General features: G+C 57.0%; 1 protein-coding gene and 1 long non-coding RNA gene across 4 annotated transcripts in view; one reads left to right on the top strand and one right to left on the bottom strand.

Moving 5' to 3' along the window:
• Nucleotides 1-22,285, bottom strand: part of PBX1 (PBX homeobox 1) — a 240,496-nt gene that overhangs the window by 159,694 nt on the left and 58,517 nt on the right. The gene's annotated exons all lie outside the window — the stretch shown is intronic.
• LOC136325892 (uncharacterized) lies at nucleotides 17,332-18,246 on the top strand. The gene is made up of 2 exons (XR_010729324.1): nucleotides 17,332-17,610; nucleotides 18,002-18,246. It is a non-coding gene; the product is annotated as an uncharacterized lncRNA (long non-coding RNA).

The raw sequence follows: 22,285 nt of genomic DNA, 5'->3' as shown, positions 1-22,285 counted from the left end.
CCCCTGTCCGCCACCGTGAAAGGAGCTTGGGGTCGCGGCGGGTACAAGCCACAGCGGCTGTTCTCAGAGACGTCAGCATTTCCACAAAGGGCGGGGGCCTGGACCCTGAGGACAGAGGTGCCAGGCATGCGTGTCCCATCGTACAGGGGGACACCGGCACCTGGCCCTGCTGGGGTACGAGGTGTGCCAGGTGCCAATGGCCTTTCTGCGGGACCCTCTCCCTCCCCCTCCCCAGCTGAGAGGCTATGCCCGGTGCGGGCAAGTCTGGGCACGCCCTCAGGACACGGCTTCTAGAGCCAGAGATCAAACACCTAATTTCTAACCATTTGGGGAGAGGAAACATTTTCTCTCTGTCCCCCGTCAGTGTCCATAGGCAAGGACAGTGGGTGGCGCTAGGACCCACCCTCCCTAGCACCCCCCTCCACGCGGCGTGAATGATATGGGTGGTATGCCAACCGTCTTCCCCAAATCGGTGAGGCCACGTGATGTAGGGGCAAGTGATAGGGTCTAAAATCTGTCCCAGGTCAAACCCTGGTCTGTTCCCTAAGAGCATGGGGCACTTTGTCCCTCAGCCAGAAAACGAGCAGAAATGGAGCCTCCACCATGGAGGGTCCCAGGGAGTGTGAATAACATAAGACAACTGATTGTAACAGCGCTCAATAGGCATTAGCTATTATTATTATAAGGAACCTATTACAGCCCCCATGTTACTGATCAGTAACCGAGGTTGCAGAGGGAAATTCACCTGTCCGAGGTCACAGGGCTCGACTGCCCATGCAGATCGGTTCCGGAGCTGGGCTCGCAGAACCAGTGCGGTTCCGCGCTGTGGAGGCATCTGCACTGTCGGATGTCCTCGGGGACACCCAGCTATGACCCAGGACAATGCTGTGGCCCCACGGCTGGGAGGCTGAGCACTGTCCCTGTGGTCACCTGCACCAGCAGACCGCCAGCATTTCCTCTCCAGTGACCATCAGTATTTACTCGGGTCATTCTTAGAGAGGCAGGGACTGAGGCTCCCAGAAACGCCGAGGATCACAGATCAAACCCCGTTTCCAACCAGCCGATCCTGCTGCCCGGCTGAGGACTTGGATAGACGTGGGCACCCGCTTGCCCGGCGTTTGGGAACCGGTGAGCGTAGGATCCCAGCTGCAGGTCAGAGTGGCTGCCAGGCTGACCTGTTCTGTGTCTTCGTCCTGTCGTTTCCCAGTTCTCCTTGTTTGGGTTCCTCCTTTTTTCTCTCATTTGTTCTTTAGCAAATAACCACAACATCTGAGTGTCATGTGTGGTTAAGATGAAGGGCAACCCACCTTCGAATTACATCAGGTCCCCCCAACTGCCACAACCCACCCTTCTCCCCCAGAATCCACCTGATGCGGGACACAGACACCAGCAGCCACGACACCGAGGGCGCCGTCTCTGCGGATGCCCAGTGGGAGGCCATCCCCAAAGCCACGGGAAGGAGGGGTGGCGGGTCACGGAGCTCCAGGGACACCAGAGGTCTGTCTGAGTCCGGGGCTGTCTGTCCATCACCCTCCGTCCCACACAGCACGCAGGCTGCGAGGGCTTCCCCTCTGCCATCAGCAGAGCCTCGCCGACCACAGCAAGCAGACAAGAGCCACTGAGATGGCAAACTTAACTCTCAAAGGAGAGAGTTCCTCTCTCCTGGGCCGCCTGTCCAAGTGGAAGCGTGCCTCCCTTCGGCAACAGGTGCGCTCAGACCACCTGACGTGAGTGGGAAGGTGTGATGTGCGCTCAGACCACCTGGCGTGAGTAGGGAGGTGTGATGTGCGCTCAGACCACCTGGCGTGAGTGGGGAGGTGTGATGTGCGCTCAGACCACCTGACGTGAGTGGGAAGGTGTGATGTGCGCTCAGACCACCTGACGTGAGTGGGGAGGTGTGATGAGCGCTCAGACCACCTGACGTGAGTGGGGAGGTGTGATGCGAGCGCTCAGACCACCTGACGTGAGTGGGAAGGTGTGATGTGCGCTCAGACCACCTGACGTGAGTGGGGAGGTGTGATGAGCGCTCAGACCACCTGACGTGAGTGGGGAGGTGTGATGTGCGCTCAGACCACCTGACGTGAGTGGGGAGGTGTGATGAGCGCTCAGACCACCTGACGTGAGTGGGGAGGTGTGATGTGCGCTCAGACCACCTGACGTGAGTGGGGAGGTGTGATGCGAGCGCTCAGACCACCTGACGTGAGTGGGGAGGTGTGATGCGAGCGCTCAGACCACCTGACGTGAGTGGGGAGGTGTGATGCGCGCTCAGACCACCTGACGTGAGTGGGGAGGTGTGATGAGCGCTCAGACCACCTGACGTGAGTGGGGAGGTGTGATGTGCGCTCAGACCACCTGGCGTGAGTGGGGAGGTGTGATGCGCGCTCAGACCACCTGACGTGAGTGGGGAGGTGTGATGCGCGCTCAGACCACCTGACGTGAGTGGGGAGGTGTGATGTGCGCTCAGACCACCTGGCGTGAGTGGGGAGGTGTGATGCGCGCTCAGACCACCTGACGTGAGTGGGGAGGTGTGATGAGCGCTCAGACCACCTGACGTGAGTGGGGAGGTGTGATGAGCGCTCAGACCACCTGACGTGAGTGGGGAGGTGTGATGAGCGCTCAGACCACCTGACGTGAGTGGGGAGGTGTGATGCGCGCTCAGACCACCTGACGTGAGTGGGGAGGTGTGATGCGAGCGCTCAGACCACCTGACGTGAGTGGGGAGGTGTGATGTGCGCTCAGACCACCTGACGTGAGTGGGGAGGTGTGATGTGCGCTCAGACCACCTGGCGTGAGTGGGGAGGTGTGATGTGCGCTCAGACCACCTGACGTGAGTGGGGAGGTGTGATGTGCGCTCAGACCACCTGACGTGAGTGGGAAGGTGTGATGCGAGCGCCCCACATCCGACGTGCAGAGCCCGGGGTTGGCGAGTGTCAGCATCCTGCATGGCGTGTGTGCCTCGGTCCTGCCCTGGCCAAGCAGGCCTCATGAAATATGCCACCAGTGTGAGATGACTGTTTCATTTCTACTGTTCAAGTAAATCTCACTTAACACGCTGCATAAGCATTTCCTGTTATTTTGATCTCATTGCTTCACTTAATTCAGTTTTAATACATCATGATGATATTATTACCGCCTCCCGGAGGGATAGCTATCTCCCCACCATGACAGACGGCAGATGTCCCGACCCTCTACGTAGACACCAGTACAGGACACATGAGCTACATCCTGAGATGTTTAACCCGAGCGTGCAGAACCCCCCCAGTCGCTGACGTTACGTGTCCCACTCGGATGTTCCTCAATGGCCACGTTTCAGAAGTCTGCCTCGGAGTCAAACCTTTTTCCCATCCCAACCGTGTTCTCGTTATCTCCTGCCCCGTGGACACCACCGCCAACACGCTGCCTTGTCTCACTCTGTTATCACCCAGCAGAGCAGTCACTCGGGCTAGAAAACATTGTCGTAATAGCACTGCTTTCATCAAATACCCCAAGTAGGATGTTTCTTTTGTATGTTTTTAACACAGGCTTGTTGTCAAACATATAATCCATCGTCAACCCACCCACATGCTCACACTTGGGTCACCCACGGATTAAAAAAAAAAGGATCCACCATCTATGCTTGGTATAGTTTAAGAATAATATGTCACGTGAAACACGCAATAGATGGTTTACCGGATAACACGACAGAGCGCTGTCCGCACAGCGTGAGGGCACCAGCGGCAGAACCACCACGCACGAGCCTCGCCCACAATCAGTCACCACACACGGGCTTCCTGTGCGCTTCAGTACCGTGTGTGACCTTTACACGTCCCGCGCCGCATGGAGCGGGGCTTTCTCTTCATATCCATCACTCAACCTCACACTGACACAGCGAATCCTCCAGCAGCATCGAACGCATGCCACATTTCAGCCAAATTCTAGACAGTTCCCTCGTCGTGATTTATCCAAGATGCAGGGATTGGGTGAAGGGCGGCCCCGACGTGGGTCTGGGATCCTACTTGGTCTTGGAGCGATAGGAGGAAGTATTTTTCATCATTTGGTTTCAGGGAAGTGAAAATGCCCATTCGCATGGCCAGTCTGTTGACCTGCAGCGGCTTCAATGAGACGGATCCCGTAATTAAATTTTCTGACTCTGCAAAATACCGGTTAGAGTCACTAGGAGACCTGGGCAACCACAGTGCGGACCAAAGTCTCCAACACACTCACTGAGCAGGTGCCTTCTGAACTGTCATCTACTTGCTACGTACTAGTCGATGATCAGGGAGATGGCACCAGGATGAAACTGCTTTGACTGCCATGTCCTCCCATGACTGGTGACCTGGCTGGAGTCACCTCTTTCGTTGCTAATGTGTGAGTGAGGCTAACAGATATGTGACGCTTCTCACCACCGAGGAAGCCCGGGATCAGCAGAACCTACGAGTTATTCATCATATTAAGCCCACTCTTTGGTCAATTAGTCAGATAATGAGAGTGTTTTATTTTGACTCTCCTAACAAATACCCCTTCTAAAATATTTAGGAATACACCACGCTAAGTCCTCTTATACCTGCCGGTGAAGGGCGGCCCATCTGTGTATGACCCTCAGCAGTCCAAGTGGGGCGGGCTGTGATGAGGACTTCGCTACATCTTGTTCCGTATGTCCACGGACTCAAAGGCAGCCACAGCCGATGGCTTGCCGTGATGTCGGCTCTAACCAGCTACCCAGACACCAGGCAATACAAGAGGCCAGTCCCTGTGCACATAAAACACATCAATGCACACACAAACGCAAATATACATGAAGACACATTCACACACCCAAAGACACACATCACACAGGAACACACAAATCCACATGAACATGCACACACCTGTGCGCACAAAGACACACACACACACACACACACACACACCGTGCCTGGCTGGTTCAAGGTGCACGCACTGGACTTCCTGTGAAAGAGCCTGAGTGTTCTTGCTAGTCCAAGTTTGCACAACAGCCTGACAAAGTCTTCCCGGTTGTCCTCACCTACGAAACGAGTCTATGGCAGCTAGACACTTCCCCACCCACTGTGTTTACAGAACATCAGCCTGAGATGTCTAGTTCCAACGTGTGGTATCCTTGAGTTGACTCTACTGATTGGAAAGAAAATGGTGACAATTTCTCAAAAAAATTAGGTTCCACCTGAATGTCAAGAGAAGGGGGAGCACAATTTTAAAACCGCGTAGCCAACGCTGAGCGACAAAACGCCAAAGAAGAGAGAGATGCTGTTCCGTTGTCCTGAGAGCAGAGCGCACCAGACCACAGAATGAACCCTAAGCCGAAGGGCAAGGAAGCCCCAGCTGCCTCAAGTTCCGATGTGTGGGCCGGGCTTTCTGAAAAAGGCCATCAAGCCTCTGTTCACCCGGGCCACTGAACCCAGGGAGCCAGGCAAGCTGACCACCACGTGCTCCAAAACAGTTAAAAAAAATTGTCATAAACATCGGATTATTTTCAAAAGACTTTTTCTTAGATAAAAAGCCCAATGGAGCAGATATACTGTGGTACGTTCCGACAATGGACTCCCGCCCGGCAACAGGAAGGAAGGGATGACTGGTATGAACACATGAAAAATCTCAGACACACGGTGATCAGCAACAGCTGGGCACCAAAGTATACACCCTGCGTGCCTGCAACACCCATAAAGGGTGGGAGCTGGCAGAGACCGTCCACGATGACAAATGACAGAGTGGTGGTCAGGGGGTCACCAGAGCAGAAAGGACAAAGCGAGCTAGCTCTCTAGGTGATGGGAGACACCTGTCTCCTCACTGGGGTGCTGGTGGCACAGGTGGCGTCACTTGTCACAGGGCATCAAAGGCTGTACGGAAGGTCTGTCCATCATACTGTACGTATAGTTACTTCAGTTTTTAAATTTAACAAGTGTCTGCATCCCCCACCTCCTCCTGCCTTTGAGTTAACCCAGGAAGTTTAGTGGTATAAGGAAAAAAAAAAAAAAAAAGAATTCTTGAAAATTCAGGACCTGAAATGTGACCCTGTCCTCTCAGGGTCCAGCCCTGCCTATGACCTAAAACAAGTGTGTGAAGGTCTCTACTGACCTCCCCCCCGCCACGTGTCCATCTGTAACATGGTAAAACCCTAGTCACAGTTGCTTTGAACTAAGTTCTCCAAAGACAAAATGCCGATAACCTGCACAAGTGCTTTGCAAATGGTACGTTGTTATATACAGGAGAGAGGAGGTAAGTCACTACCTCCCAATCCCTAGACCGGGGGGAGGGGGCGGGAAGCAGCTCCACGGGTTGTATCCATGTGTGTGATGACTCTCTTTCCAACATTTGGAGCATGATGTTTGCCTCTGATTAGAGCAGGAGCTCACACTTGGCCTCCACTTTTCCTTCACACACACGCGCGTGCACACGCACACACTCTCTCTTCTGCATAAGCACTCCCTGTTCTCACACGCTGCCCTGTCTGCTCTGCAAGGAGCCCAATCTGGATGAAGCATGAGGATGAATCCCCCGGCAATGAGAAAAAGCAGGAAGCCTCACCCAGCTAGGCCGAGGAGCGGAGTCCCCCACAAGGGGGACAGGCTGCTGGATCCCGTGGACAGCCTGGGAGGTCACCTTGGCCAAGGTGTGCTGGGTCACAGGAAGGCGCCCTTGTGGTGGTCGTTGCCCCCCCCCCCCCCCGCCGCCGCTCTCCTTCTGCGCTTCTGGAGGGCTGTTTCCGTGAACTGCGGGCCCCCCGCTCCTGCTTCTCCTGGCGAGAAGGCGCTCTTTTTCACTGGCCCAGGTTTAATTTGACACCTCGGGCTTTGGTAACGAGGTGGGGAGCAGGGCAGCCACAGTGGAATTCATTAGGGCTCAACACTGCGGGGCCCGCTCTCTGTGTGTTAATGACATCGGAGAGTAGGGAAACCAGACAGCCGCCTTGCGCGATGAAATAAACATGAGGACTGTCAGCGGTGACAGCCTAAGCAAAGGGGACAGAATGAGCCAGGTAGAGACCTTTCCCGGCCCGCACGACAGGAACCGACAGATCACAGGCCCCGCCCCCTGCCACGCGGCGGAGTGTGGGGTGAGGGTGAGGAGGGGGTGTGCATGGGGAAGGGGGGAGAAAACACAATTAAAGGGTCCATTTTAACATACAAATTTCATTTACCACCAGGTGAGTGCTGGCGCAAACCAAACTCCTCGTCCTCTGTCCGGGAGGAGGTGCTGGGAGGCCGGGCAGGGCTTGGCGGTTCCTTCCTGCCTCCTCCAGCCTCGAGCTCCACAGCCAGCCAACGTTCCTGAGCAGCTCCACGCCCCCACCGCCTGGGGCCTGGGGCTCAGGGGCTCCTGACACCACAGGGAGCACCGGGAGGAGGAGGAGACGAGGAGACGGAGATGGTAGGAAGGGACTGGGACGCCGGCCCTGTCCACGCTGTCCTCTTCCCGGCGTGGGGGACCGAGCAGGCTGACAAAGAGGATGCAGTGGCCTGCACTGGACCCGGAACAAAGCCCTGCGCGAGCGTGCTCACGGGCAGGGGCAAGGCCTGCTCCCCTCCCAGCTGTCCGCGGGGTTTCCTGCCCAGGACAGACCTGGATGCTGCCCCTTCGGTGCACAATGCCAGAGGAGAGCCCTGCTGTGATCCAGCCACGTCAGGGCCTTCTGTCTGAGCAGAGATCGTCCTACCTCTGCAGGGGCAGAGGGGAGGCCTCTCTTCCCTGAGGTTGCCCAGAACGAGGCCAGCTTCCCTGTCTCCACACAGGGCTGGCTCCCAATGGTTGGCCGGTCACCTCATAAGCCCAGGGCTGATCTCCACAGAGCTGGGAGCTCCGTATACACCCCTCCCAGAAACCTCCCACTCAGTTCAGCCTTCTTCGGAGAGGATGTTGTGATCCAGAGCCCAGACTTTAAAGCCAAACACTGTTTTATTTGGCCATGAACTTCTGAATAAACAAGGTTTCCCAAGACCACCTCCCACCTCCCAAAGCTGGCCATATTATTATGAGAAGGGAAAAGAAAGCTGTCGTATGTGTGCTAATTAGCATTGGAAGGAAGATGTGGGAAGGCTGGATCAGTTACAAGTTCAAACCTAAAACAGGCTGATGGCAAAGTCATCCTGAGCTGCGTGAGTTCAAGTATCCCCCGCTGCACCCTCGGCCCGGGCCGGGGACGAGGAAAACTAATCAGCACACTTGCTGCAGGGTGGTGAGGATGTGGGGGCTCCTTACCCCGACCTGAGTGGCCAGGACCGAGGAGGCCAGGGGGCCGTGACTCGGAGCCACAGGGAGGACCAACTGATGTCAGGAAACTGCCTGCTTGTTTCACAAACTGGCAACAGACCAGATTTGGGGTGTCACAAAGCAGGGACTGTGACAATCTGTCCCACACGCCCTGGGTTTCAGGCCTAGAGAGGCCCCAAGACATTCTGGCTACGTCCAGCAGGGACAAGGCCTCTGTCTCCTCCTCAGAGCAAAGCTAACACCTTCCTCCCCAAGGAAGGTGTGAAAATACGAGAGTCAACGCCCCAAACTAAGAGTTACGGCCCCTGAAGGAAGGCTGCCCATGAACAAAAGTGCTTTTAGAAGTGCTTTACATTTAAAGGACTAATTTCGTTTTAAGCGAGAAAACATGAGTTTAGAACGTTCTGTTCAGGGAAGGCGGCAGGGAGGGGTGAGACGGACCGGGACTCCTCCGAGAGAGGACGGAACCGAGTCTGAGAGCCTGTGTGACACGTGGCCACACGGGGCCACCTGAGTGGGCCCAGGCGTCCACCGTGACCGCAGAGGCCACGCCACCCAGGCTGGCCAGGTTCCGGCAGGAGAGGGGAGCACTCACGCACGACGATGGCCCCGAAGGAAGGGCGGCTGGACCGCACGCTCGCTCCTCGTAACAGTCCCGTTCCGGCCACCCTGTGCCTCTGCACATCTTCCTCCCCTGCCTCCCCTGCCCAGGCTGGCTTCTCCCGACAGCCGTCCCCACTGGGAGGGGGCAGCAGAGCACCCACGCTGTCCTGAGAGGCGGTGATGGTGGGGGGGGGGGGTAGCTTGTGGCTTGAGACTGAGACAGGCAGGTCCCACCTCCACTGTTGACATGATTATTCAGTCTTGCTGGGCCTTGCTGTCCCCCTCTCTAAAGTAGGGCCACAACCTCCCTGCTACGTACAACTGGACACTGAAAAAGTGTCCCTTTCCACAGAGCCGGGCAGCTGGGAAGGGTCTCAAGAAGCCACCGTCAGGGTTCTGAAGTGTCCTTGCCTGGAGGGAAGGACGTGGAAAATGAGCCTCGGACCCAAAGCGGGAAAGGTGTTGTGAGAAGCAGCTACAGCCTCAGAGCAGCACTCACCAAGTCAGGGGAAGCCCTTCGAGCCCTGCCCCAGGGACGAGCCCTCCGACCCCCAGGCTGCCTCCTCTAGTCTCCCTTTCAGAGTTCCCCAGGACAGGATCCTCCAGCCCAGGACGGGAGCACCGCGCCCCGAGTGGCAGGCTGGAAGGGGGCAGTCAGCTCAGCACCGGGCCTGGGGTTCCAACGTCCCTGTTCCAGGAAAAGCCCAGTCACTGGTGCCTTTCGGGTGGAGCCGGGGCTGAAAACCACTCGGTGGCACCAAATATACCGGCTACAGAATGGCTTGGGCCGGTACTGGAGAACGGGTTTCACAACTGTCATGACTTGGTGCGCACTGAGGCTTGCTCACCTAAGAAGGCAAGCTCGTCACCTCCATGAAAGACCACTCCTGGGGGTGGGGTGGGGTGGGGTGAGGGAGGTCAGCTTGGTCACCCAAGGTGGTGAGAAGGTCGGGAAGGTGAGTGACATTTCCTGACCCCGCAGCTCCCGCACAGACCATAGGTACTCTTCATGATGACCTGCTTCCTTGGGCTCCGGGGTAGCATGTCCGCCTGCCCTCTCCTCCCTTCTCTCCTGGCCCTCCCTGGCACCTCCACGCCCGCTGGCCTTGTGTTCAGCCATCAGTGCTCAATGCCATGAAGTCTGAAGTGCATCATGTTGTGCCAAGAGCAGAGGGACCGTGAAACCTTCGTAAACAAGCAAATATTTCACACAAGGCATCCATCTCCTCTCGGCACGGCTGGCTTTCAAACACGGCTGTGAAGCCGACTCTTACCCCCAAAGTCAAACCAATAAAATCCACAACACAGAAAGGCAGGGGTTGAGGTTGGGGTGGATTCACCTCCCTGCCCTGCCCCACTGGGAGGACAGCTGTGGGCACCCCGCACCTTCCTGGGACCCATGGATGGAAAACACACACCACTGGACACACCGTGTCCAACATCTCCATGGTGAGCAGCCCAGACAATACCATGTGGTGACAATGCACATCCTCAACCCCCCAAAACAAGGGAAAGGAGGCATTTGCTGTGCAACAAGCGTGCCTCTTAAAAAATAAACTCAGCCGGGTCAGACCTGCCCGATCCAGTCAACCCTGAAATAGGATCCAAGGCCCCCAGGACGATCAAAACAACTCCTCTCTTCCCAGCAGGTGGGGAACGCTCCCCAACATCTGTCTCTCCGTCTATCTCCCCTGAGACCGAGGGTCCCCAAGCACTCCTCCCATCAATCACAAGCAAGGACCAATGGGGGACACTTGGCGTGAGTATGTCCATGGGGCCACATGTCCTGCCCAGAGGTGCACATGGGCGTCCAGCAGCCAGAGAGGCAGCCACGTGGGAAACTGAAACACCTTCAGGTCAGCACCTCAATTTGTGTAGCCATTGGTGATCAGCTGACCTGACCAGACCAGCGAGGCAGCAACACGCTCCTGCGGCTGCATTGGCCAGAAACTCCAGGTTGATTGTTGTAAACGGCCTGAAGGAAACGGGTGAGGAGAGGAGCAGCCCGGAATGCTTTTGTGTCTCTGTGTGCTGATGGACGCCTTTGCCCACCACGTGCTCCTGACCCACTCCCCCTCCGCGCTGCCCCAGGGAGCCCCAGAGAGGCAAGAAAAGCTCTTCAAGGCTGGGAAACTTCAGAACTGTCCCAGCAGCTTCTCGGGACACTTCCCAGCCCAGTGGAGTGCCCGACACCAATCGTCCTGTCACAATGAGGGCGTCCCTTCTCCCAGGACAACCTTACCACCACCCCCAATGCCTCTGCGGACACAAGTGCATACTCACCGCCACGAGTCTGCATGTCCCTGCGGCGGTGCTGGCGAGGGCAATGGCCAGGAACTATTTCACATACTTTGCCCGAGTGCTTCCACCATGGTTCCCCTTCTGCCCCCACCTCTTGTTCCCAATTCTTTTTGATTACCTCTCCCCACCCCCCACACTGGTTCACCCTCCCCTCTGCCTTAAAATCAAACAGCCAGGGAGTTTGTTCAGATTCCCTATTCACCAAGGAAATGAATTCTATATGCATAATTCATTTCTTTTGTGAACTTTTTTCCCCCTGTGGGGACTTAATGCTGCCCTGTGCACTGGGGACAGAGACAGTGGCAGAGGGACCAGAGAGCAAGGGGACAAAACGCCTCCCCCCACCCCAGGACAGCCAGGGGCCAAGAGGTCTGGCCTCTGCTGGCTGACACCGTGAGCTCCACAATTCTCTGTCGGCAGAAGGAGGGGGGGACCCTGTGCTGGTTATTAGGGGACAATGGGTTTTCGTCCTCAAGGGCAAGTGACCTAGGGACCCCAGAGGCCTTTGGAGACCAGAGGCCTTATTTCCAAAAGCAGAGTTGACGCCCGCAGTGCGGGGGGGGGGGGGGGTGATAGAGCAGAGCCCTCCCACCCCCTATGTCTCTGCTCTTATTAGAAAACTCAAAACTAAACAAAGAGATCGATGCAGTGCCCAACGCACCATGTTTAACAGCTGTTACGTCTGGAGAAAAAGCAGTCCCTGGTCCAAAGTCAGATCTGAAAAACAGCTTTATTAAGAGGAAGACTGACTGTACATGAACTCCAAGACTAGAGAGTGAGGAGGAGCAGCAGAGGGACAGACCTGCCAGGTGGGCAGCCCTCAGACTCCCCTGGCCCGTCACCGTGACCCCGCGACACCCCGGAAGGCGCAAGCCTCTGTTAGAAACTCTTTGATAACAGTGTGCACACCCCAAGTCCAGACCTGGCTTCATAAATGACAGGAGAGCCGTCAGGGCCAAGATGGAGCTTCCGCTCTAGCACACAGGTGATCTCGGGGAGTTTATGGTCCTCGGCATCTTACTTGAAAAATTTTTAAGGTTATTTTATTTTCTCTATTCAGCTTCTGACTTCCTCCATCTCCACGGGAAAAACAAACAACTCTGTGTGTGTATGGGGGGGGGGCAGAGGGCTAACAATAATTTTAGATTCAGGATGTCCCATGCTCAACTTCCTAAACGCCTGGGTGGCTGAGGACCGGCACCTCAGGGAAGAAGGTGGCTGGCTTCTGTCACCATCTGGGATCAGCCCCATGTGCCCACGGCTCCACGGACGGACTGGCCCAGAGATGCTAACGAGCAATCGTGCCCTGCTGTCACCTGCTTATTTATTTATTTTCTCTGCGTGGTCGGACATGGGCCGTGTGGGAAGAAGCCAGTGAGTGGGGAGGACCTAGACATGGGTCCACCAGTAGATTGAAATTTTACTGCGATTCCCGCGGGATTCACTTGTAAAGACTAAAAAAAACCTCTCCATGGCTTTCGTCTCATTGAGGAAAATGGGAGAGCGGCTGGCCGGCTTTCCTTCCCCACCTGCTGTGGGAGCACAAGCCAAAATAAGCACTCCACGGAGAAGCTCGGGGTGTCAGGGACAGACCTGTGAGCTGTTGACCTGGGGCCCTCGAGAGGGGCGGGGCTGGGCCTCAGTCTGCATAAGCTCTGTTTAGGGGACAGCATGGCGACAGGACCCCTAAAGGGGAAGAGGAGTGAGTGAGCCCAGCCTACCCGCCCACGTTAGCCCATGCAGGCGCCATCCCCGCCCGTTACCCCGTCCCGCGCGCCCACGCAGGCGCCATCCCACGTGAGAGCTTTATGCAGGGGCCGTGGTGCTGGGTGGACACGCTCTTGAACCCTAACCATGCCCCTCACAGCTACGTGATCTTGGACCGACTTGAGGCTCCCAAATCTTGTCTGGGACGTCTAGGCTACAGCCGCACCCCTCTGTAGGACGTTGGTAAGAATGTCATTCAATTCAGACATGCAGAATCACTGGGGAGGACACGGGAGAAGGTACGGATGTCGCCTACGCAGCACAGGCCCAACAAACTGGAACTCCTGAAAAGGGGACGAGCTCATTTAACGGCTGGAAAGCACGGGGCTGCAAAGTGACCGGCGACTGACAGAGGAGCTGATGCGCGGCAAAGTAGGAGGCCACGCCCGTACTCACAAAAGCGCAGTCGTGCGCCTCATCATGGAGTGAGTGCGTCTTCAGTGGATGGGCCCAAAGGCGAGTCGCAGAGAATATAGGAGACCAAGCCCTTCACTCTTCACCCAGATTTTTCACCCTATCCTAGAGGGCACACCTCTGCCCACTGCCCGCCCATTTCTGTGAGGGGGCGCACCTGGACGCCATGGTGGCCACGTTCTGCCCCCTGCAAGAACTCTGGACCTGGAGTGGCACCGCCCTGCCAAGGTCCCCAGAGCATCTGCCACGCCCCATTTCCTGCTCCCTGCGCCCATCCTGGCTGCATTAGCATATTCCCACATGCCCAGCAGATGAAGATGGATGGGGAACGTCACCCTTGTTGAGATGGCTGTCTCGTCAAGGTTAAACCAGCCTGGAGCGTCGCACACCCCCCAACTATGTCTGGCTGGGCCTCTAATAACAAAACTAATGCAGAATGAACGCCCAGGAGGCCCCCAGTGAGCTACACCTATGCCCCAGAGTGTAGCTTTCTCCTGGGCCTCCGGTTTATGACACATGTCCATCAGCTGCGTCCACACTTGACCTAGGACAGACAAGGCGCCCCCTCCTTCAGCTGGAGCCCACCGCCCGGTCCTGAAGTCTGAGACGGCTGTGTAAGCAACGTGCGGTCCCACAATGTCCCCCTGTGGCCCGCCCCAGCAGAGGACAGCGGGTGTGTGTGTCCTGTCTGCACGCCTAGACTGCGAGCTCTCTGAGGGAGGGAGGTTTTCTGACATCTCCTTTCTCGTCTCACTCACACTGTCTACTGTTCTCTGGCCAGTGACGCGCCCGTTCCGTCCCCGCTGATGTGAACAGACTGGGTTCCCTGCAATGGACATACCTAATCCAATCTACAACGGGACAGACGGAACACCTCCTCCCCAGCAGGACTCCACCAGACCAGAGCAACCGCCCTCCACGCATCTCAATGGCGCCCCTAATGGCCTCTGTCTCCTAACCAAGCAGAGACACTGGTGGTTCTGCACGTGACAATGCACGCATGTCCTGAGCGCCCTTGTCTGAGACCCAACTGAGGGTGACTGCCCTGCCAAGGGTCTGGGTCGACTTTGAGCTCCATTTCTCACGGACAGTCTCACTCCCGTGGCTGACATTGCCACTCACTGGGGCTCTGTCTGTGCGAGGCGGGACAGACTGCTGCTCGGTCCCCAAGTCTGAAGGGGGCGGTCGCTGCTCACCTCTCTTGCATGCCTCTAGGAGACATGGTGGCAGAGAAACCACTGGAAAAGAGCCCCACAGCCGTGCACACACTATGGATAAGGCTGATCACAGGATATGGAACACTGCAGCCCACCAGCCTGGATGTCACAACACCTTCTAACAAAATAAGAAGGGGGAGAGAAAGAGAGAAGGAACGGCCAAAAAGCAGCATGCCTGCTGTGTACTCGAGGCACGTTAGGTAATGGACCTCAGTTTTCCAGGGGTATCTGTGAGGATCAAAGGCTTAAAATGTACCAAGGGTTGTGACTTCCTTAAAAGAAGGCTGATCGCTAAATCCAAGAGCCCCGGGACCACGCAGAACCCGGCATAGTGTGTGACATCTGCTGTGGAAAGGACGCAAATCCCGGAGCTCACACCATGTGGCGGAACTGAGCTGGCACATGATAAGCTCTCCTTCTTCCCAACGTTCTTGGACTTAGAGGAACCAGGAGTGACGCTGGAGTTCCCAAAATCTGCGGGAAGATGCCTAGATGTGAAGCTGCCCCCGGCCTGCTACCCCGGCTCCTCTGGCACAGGCGCTCACCCAGGGGTGAGAAGAGGGAGCCCGCGGCACGCCTGGGCTGGGTGGCACCACAGCTGCCTCCGGTGAGAGCGCCAGGTGGAACGTGGGCACCACCCCACAAGACGGGTCATCTCCAGGGGCAGCCGAGTGGGAGGTGTTGCCTGTTCTAGTGGAAGGGAGGACCCGCTGCTCGCTGGCCAAAAGCTAAGCTAGTTTCCGAATGCCTCAGTGGGAGCCGCTGGGCCCCGTCACCAACAGATAGATGGGTGAGTGGACCCCACCACGGCTCTCCTCTTGCCTTCCTCCCTGCCCCCAACGCCCAAGCAAGAGGCTAAGATGAGCATCAGGAGTCAGCGGTGGCATGGGGCCACGAAATGTGATAGCGGCAGCTCGGGGAGGGCACAGCCGAGGGAACAGGTGGCATGGAATCATAGAACCACACTACCCAGCAGTTTCTGCTCCCAGGCCCCGGATGGCGGCCTTCAGGGGTGGCCTCCCCCTGACCGAGACCCGGAAACAAAGGAGGATGCTGGCATCCTGGAGAGGTTCTACGTGAGCGCTAGCAGGCCCTCTACAAGGTGCTAAGAGACGGAGTCCCCCCTTCGACAGAGGTCAGACTACCGCTGCTGTCTGCCCGGCAGCCACTGTGTTTGCTGCAAGACACAAGTGACCAGTGAGAATGAGACACACTGTCCCTCCTGAAGGGTCCTCACAGCGTGTCCACTGTCTGTGCTGGGCCAGGGGCAGTGGTGGCCTGGGGCAGTCAAAGCCAGTAATTCCTAACATAGACTCACCTTCCTCTGAGGAGGAGGTCAGGCTGACCTGGCCACATGGGAGGCTACCCTTCAAGCCTGTCGCCTCCTAGAATCTTCCGGGGCCGCTGTACAGGTCCACACTCCCCACCCCCTCTGGCTTTGCCAGGGGCAGCACCAACCCCATCAGGGCCTGGGATTTTTATCTTTCTTGGGACCAGTGATCTCTAGATCCCAAATAACCTACCTGTTCTGGAGAACTGTCCCATCGTCTGCGAACCGGGTGAAACCACCCTCACGGATTCTGGCAGGATTATGTAAGAAACTCCTAAAAATACACTAATACTCCCCAGGCCCCCAGCACCCAGAGCAGGGCAGTTCTGCCCCCGTGACCTCAGTGGAGAAGGCAGGGGTCTTGCCTGGAAGGCTAAGACTGAAGACAGAGCCAAGATGGTGTTCGCACTGAAGAGGCCGGCTGTGTGCTGCTCCTCCTGCTGTCCTGCGCTGTGACCACCGGGAGGGAGGTCGCTGGCCGCATGTCACAGGGGCCAACCAGCACGAGCCTTCTGAACTTCCAAGCCTACTCTGTGGGGCTGACGCTGCCACGCTGCAGAACAAGGACCCCAAGGGTTGGGTGGGCAGCGGCCTGTGCAGAGCCCCAAGCTGGCCCGCAGTGGGAGCAAGAGGGACTGAGGCCTTTGGGTACCTTTCGACTCCTATAGACAGGAAGGAACAGGCGCCCACTCCCCCAGCGGGATGCGGTGTGGGGGGCGAGCACACACCCTGTCGTTTGTCCTCCCTTCTTAAATACCAGCTCCAAAGATTTCTCAGGCTCCACACACACAAGAGCCAAGCCTGGCGTTGCGACCCACAAGGCTTCCACCAAGCAAGCGTCTAGCACCTGCAGTCACCAGGTGACCTCACCCTCACGTGTCCTGGGTAGAGGTGCTGGTCAGAGCTGGGGGAGGGTCCAGTCAGCAGGGAGGCCTGCCTTTCTCCCTCTCCCCATGTTGCCCCTTAGACCTCAGAACACTGCATGGTCTGGCTCTGCCCTGGCACCTTTCACAGGATGGGCGCCCGCCGCAGGTCAATCAGAACAGGGACGGTTTCATGTGACGTCAGACACGCAGAGCAAAGGCTGCCGGGCTCGGTCAGGGCAGCGCCCGGGGAATCCTGGCACTTTCAATGCCTCTTTGGCTAAGCAGCCAACGGAGGTCCACCCGTGCGTGGTAACCTCACAGGGGAGACCAGGGGAGGCTGTGCACAAACCAGGCTCAGCCTCCGTGGCCAGGGGCGCCATTGAACCCAAGCACGTGTATGCCAGCACCGGGCTCCCTGCACCTCGCCACGGCTCATGGCTTGGGCAGACAGCGACCTAAGACAGCCTCTCTATCGCCAGCACACCAAACAGGAAGAGGCACAGAACGCGGAGCAGTGACCACGCTGCCGCTGTTGCTAGGCAGCAGGATCATGTCCCTTCCCGCTGCTTGGCAACCAGCATTTCCCGGCATCCACACTCACAGCAACTGCAGCGGCAACGGTGCCCTGCACTGCCGTCCACAGCTTTCCGAGAGCGGGGTGGGGCTTTGGGGTGGCGTGTAGGTACCAGCGGTGCCCCCTACCCACCAGGGGGCCTAGAGCACAATGGCCCCATCTCATCAGAAAGGACACTGTTGTCTGGACCCCAGAGTCTTTTCCTGCAGGCAAGGACACGCCACCGCTGGGAGAGACCCCAAGTCGGCAGGCTCAAGATCGGGCAAGGGAGCTGTGGGGTGAGCCCGCACCTCTGAGGGAGTCACTGGTGGAAAGACCTTGTTCTCAGGAGCAACGGTAAGGCGGACGAGGATAGCGTCAGCAGGTCACACACTGTGAAGGGTGATGTTTCGTTCTGGGCTCACGGAACCTGGCAAGCCTCCCCTAACTGCGGGCAGGCCGCCCCAACCTCCTGGTCACGATCAGTCAGCTCCTCAACGGCAGGGTCACAGCCGTCAACCTCGGGTTCAAATCCACAGCTGCCCACAACAGGGCTCCCTCAGTGACCTCCTGCCCTTCTGGTGACAAAAAGGCAGATGTCCAATGTCCCAGGGAAGGTAGAACCCCAGCAGGCAGGTCCCTCAGGAGCCTGTGACTTCCTGTCCCCTGTCCCAGCCCCTTTGAGCCCAACTCCCTTGCTCTCAGGCAAGGCCCAGACAACAATCGTGGTAATTCTTTTCTCTTTCAGATTTACTGAGGCCCAACTTTCCCTCAGAAGTTTCCTCGCAGCCCCGTCGCAGAGACCAGACGGATCTCTGCTCTGCCCCCGGCCCCGTCCTGTCATCCAGGGCTTGTGACTCCCTCCTCCGTCTTCCACGGCATCAGAGCAAGCCCAGCAAACATTGCCACGACTCCGCTGAGTTCCGTGAGAGCCTCCCTAGTGATAACCTCCTTGGTATTTCATCGTCTTCTCAGCCCCCACCCGGGAATCATTCCCCTCGTTAAAATTAACAAGGTCAGTTTCCCAAGCTCAAGGAACTGGGCCCTCCCCTTGGTGGAGTCTGGTTTCTCAAACTGAGCCACATTCTCAGTGCAACCTTATACTAAAGCACCCCTGACCTGACTGCGGGGTAACAAGAAACCAAACTGGAAGTCCTACGGTGTCCTCCTGACTCACCCTACACTCAGGCAGCGGCACACAGACCACACTCCCCCCTGGCCGTAGCTGCCCTACCTTCTGGCCACAGAAGAACTGACTACAGTGTAAAATCGACAGCTTTGTGTGTGTGTGTGTGTGGGAGCTCAGGCCCTGTAAGTGACCAGGGAATCTAGGGTTATAGCCACTTGGAGGATAGTCTCTCCAGGCATGTGACAAAGCCATGGTGTCCACGTGCAACATCCCACAGGGTGAAAGAATCAGAGCGGGTAGATCTCCGTCCCCTCTCAGGTCTTCACTGCGGCCAGCTAACAGGTGACCAGATGTCCCAGGCTGGATGAGGCCTGAGCAGTCACAGAACACTGCAGTCCCACCAAAAGGCAAGAGGAATAATCCTGTGTCCTCCAATAAACATTTAACAACATCTCTGGTGAAAGAAAGGAGGAGAAAGGGAGAAAAATTAGAAGTCACCTTCATCAGGCAGTCTCCAAGGAAACAAGAGGTACACGTGTCCCACGGGTCAGCAGCGGGCAGGACCCGTGGCCCTTGTCCCAGGCTAGGCTGAGACGCCTTTCTGGTCATGCAGAAGGAAATGGTCTTGTCAGACTCAGGCCTTCAGCGCGCCCTTTAATTCCCTCCTCCTCGGTCAGCCCAGCCAACTTTGTTTTCTTTCTCTTTTCCCTCTGAGCCTGTAGATAGACCTGTGTCTCAGTAAACATAACATCTAACTGTAACTGAGATCAAAAGGAAAAAAGAGGGTTAATGGTGGGGGGGGGGGGGATGCGGGAAGCTAGGACTAAAGCCTGGGAGGGGTCCCCAGGGACTCTCGGCCACCAGATTTGTCAAGGCCCATTTCCCGGCCAGGGACAGAGAGGGGACGCTCGGCTCCCACTGTTGGCCGATCAAAGTCCAATCAGAGAGTGAGGGAGGAACCTGGCCAGCCTCACGTGACCCCACGCAGGAGCCAAGTCCAAAGAGATTGAGCTGTGCTGGTGAATACGGCACCAACGTGTCTGTACTGAGCAGGCCTGGCGGTGAGGGGAGAAGGGGGGAGAGGGAGGGGGAGAGAGAGAGAGAGAGAGAGAGAGAGAGAGAGAGAAGGGGCCTAGAGAAGGGAGTCCATCCGGGCGCCATCCTAACCAACCCTCTTCGGTTAATGCAGGAAGCCTCCCAAGGAGCCTGGCTGGCTCTAGGAGACCGGTCTCCACTGAATCAAAATCCGCTACGTTGTGATATAATAGATGTAAATTAAAACAGAAAATCTATCATGCCCCTAATGTTCCCTGATAGCCGAGCGTGTGGACCCGTCCGCGGAGAGGCGCCCGCAGGAAGGGTGATGTATGGCGCGGCTGGATGGAGGGCGAAAAGCGTGGCGAGCCTTGCCGCCAACGGCCCCGCCGCGCGCGCTCCTCAGACCCAAGGGCAAGAGACGAATAAATGTTGATTAGTGTTGATTTTGTCCGACAAACGCCTGTCGAGTGACAGTTGGGCTAAGCTGCACTGAAAGAGAACCATTAATCTTGGTCTGGTTTAAGTAGAGTATATTAATTTGTGTCATTTTTACTAAGTCGCACGGAGAAAGGCCTCTGACTGCTTTGCATATGACTGCTTTGGTGGTGCGGCCCAGGCCCCACCCCCACCCCCTCGACCCCCACTCCTTAAAACAGACACCACGGAGGCAGCAGCAAATTCAAATGACACAGCAGGGGGCAGGGGCTGAGAGCCCTCTCTGGGATTAAGAAAATAAACTCCCAGGGTGTTGGCATGGCAACAGCATTTCAGATGAACTGCTGTATATTCAGTGATTAATAAATTAACATTTTTTACAGTTGTTCCTCCTTCCTCCCCTCCCCCACCACAGTCCACCCCCTCCCCACACACACTTCAACCTTCCCTGAGCTGCATGCCTGGCCTCCTGGTAGGAGGAAGAAAGAAGCTGGGCCTATGGGCAGCCTCGAGTTACTGCTGCCCACGGCTGCCCTCGCTGAAGGCAGACGACATGGCCTGTGTCACCGCTGAGGCCGGTGGGCGGACCCACCCAGAATGGTGTTCCACAAGGTGAAGGGGACACCTTCCTCTCTGAGACCCTGAGCATGCCGGCCCCAGCCCCTAATGTCCGGCCTCTCCAAGTTCCCGCAGTATGAAAAAGACAACCAGAAAAACACGCCACCTGAAACAAAAGACCCTCCACCATGTGCAGGACAGCCCTGACCCCCCACAGCCGAACCACGGGAAAGTCTGTGCCCAGAGGACGGTGGTGGTGTGTCGTGCAAGCTGGCACTTCCGTTCGGAGCTCCGAGACGGCCGGCCAACCCCACCGCAAGATTGGGCCATTCGTATTCTAGAAACGGAACCCAATTAGCACAGGGGGAGGAAGGGAAAAGACAGCGCATGTTGCGTGTGCTGTGTGTGTGCAGCAGCCTGGTCCACATGCTTTCAACAGCCGAGTTCAAAAAGCACCGTCTCTGCAAAGCCTCCATGAGATAGCATTTATGCTAAGGCAACGGGGAGAGGAAAATGGCGAGCTCTGCTAGCCGCTCTCCCCTGTACCAGGGCGTGTCAGGTAACCACCGGTCAGTCAGGCTGAGCCCCGGCAGGTGTGGAACTAGGGCCCAGTGGAGACACTCGTCACCACATCCCTGAGCAGCCTCTGGTAAAACATCTCGGCAACCCTCCATGACAGGCTCTGGAAACCAAGAGAAGGACTCGTGAGAGTAGAGACCACCTCCCAGCCCAGCCGGGAGAGGGGCGGGCGTGCCCTGCAGGCCCAGGAGACAAGGCAGGCCACAGGCAGGATGAGCACCACAGGAGGCGGAGACAAGGGACCTAGAGCCTTTACCAAGGACTAGATAACGTCACAAGTGGGTTCCTTTCTCAGCTACGTGGGGGGTTAAATTCTATAACCTTTTAGGTAGCCCAAGGCCACGGCTAGAGGGTGAAGAAACAGCACCACCACCCTACAGTCAGGCGCTGCTCCCACAGTGGCCTCCCAGGTCGACTACAGAGCAGGGATGCTGCTAGCCTCCCTGCCATGATAACACATCCACGTCCCTGCCCTGCAACGACAGACGGGGACTCCAACCCCGGCAGTCAGGTGCCCCAATCCGCGGTCCTCACCATATGACAAGACGCCCCCATTCCCTCCACCAGGTCCAGGGCACGGCCCACACTGGACCTCTGAGCAGCAGCACGGGTCACAGGCAATGACATGCCTCTTCACAGCGACGAAAGAAAAGGTGACCCTGGAGAACAAAAGAAAGACGTCCACCCCGTTCGTCCAAGGACAGGATGGATGCTCTGAGAGAGTGGTCCAGTGGACCTGGGGTCCAGAAGGCGGTTCTGAGTCCCGGCTGGACCAGTATTGAAGCGCCTGGACACCCACTGGGCTTTCTTCTCTGTACAACAGCTGGTTGGAGATTGCTAAGGTCTCCTTCCCAGCTCTTAGCCGCCGCATGTGAGCAGATTTGGGATCCAAAGCCACACACACAGTGAAGTCCCCACATTGGCGGTCACTCCCTGAGTCACCCTAATGACCTGTGTACCTCCACTTCCCTCCCCCCACCGTCAAGGTGTGCAGCGCCCCAGAGCTCCTGGTTCCGTGTTCTCGACCACAAACGTCACGCGTGTCTGTGTCCACACCGCTGATCCCTCCTCGTCCAGTAAGAGAAGAAAGGCCCAGCTGGACGCAGGCAGAGATCGTTGATAGGAAAGAACAGATCAAGAGAAAAGCCCGGGTGTGATGGTGGGGATCCCGCAGTGGGCCCTCTGCCTGGTCTGCACTAACAGGGCACCCGTGGTCCCTGAAATTATTCTCAGATAATGGAACCCTGATGCTCAAGGTGGCCGACGCCGGCTTTTCTCCCAGCCCCACGCCCT

Source organism: Saccopteryx bilineata, chromosome 2, assembly GCF_036850765.1.
Source record: "Saccopteryx bilineata isolate mSacBil1 chromosome 2, mSacBil1_pri_phased_curated, whole genome shotgun sequence".
In the NCBI taxonomy this organism is placed as follows: domain Eukaryota; kingdom Metazoa; phylum Chordata; class Mammalia; order Chiroptera; family Emballonuridae; genus Saccopteryx; species Saccopteryx bilineata.
This window is presented reverse-complemented; position numbering and strand designations above follow the sequence as displayed.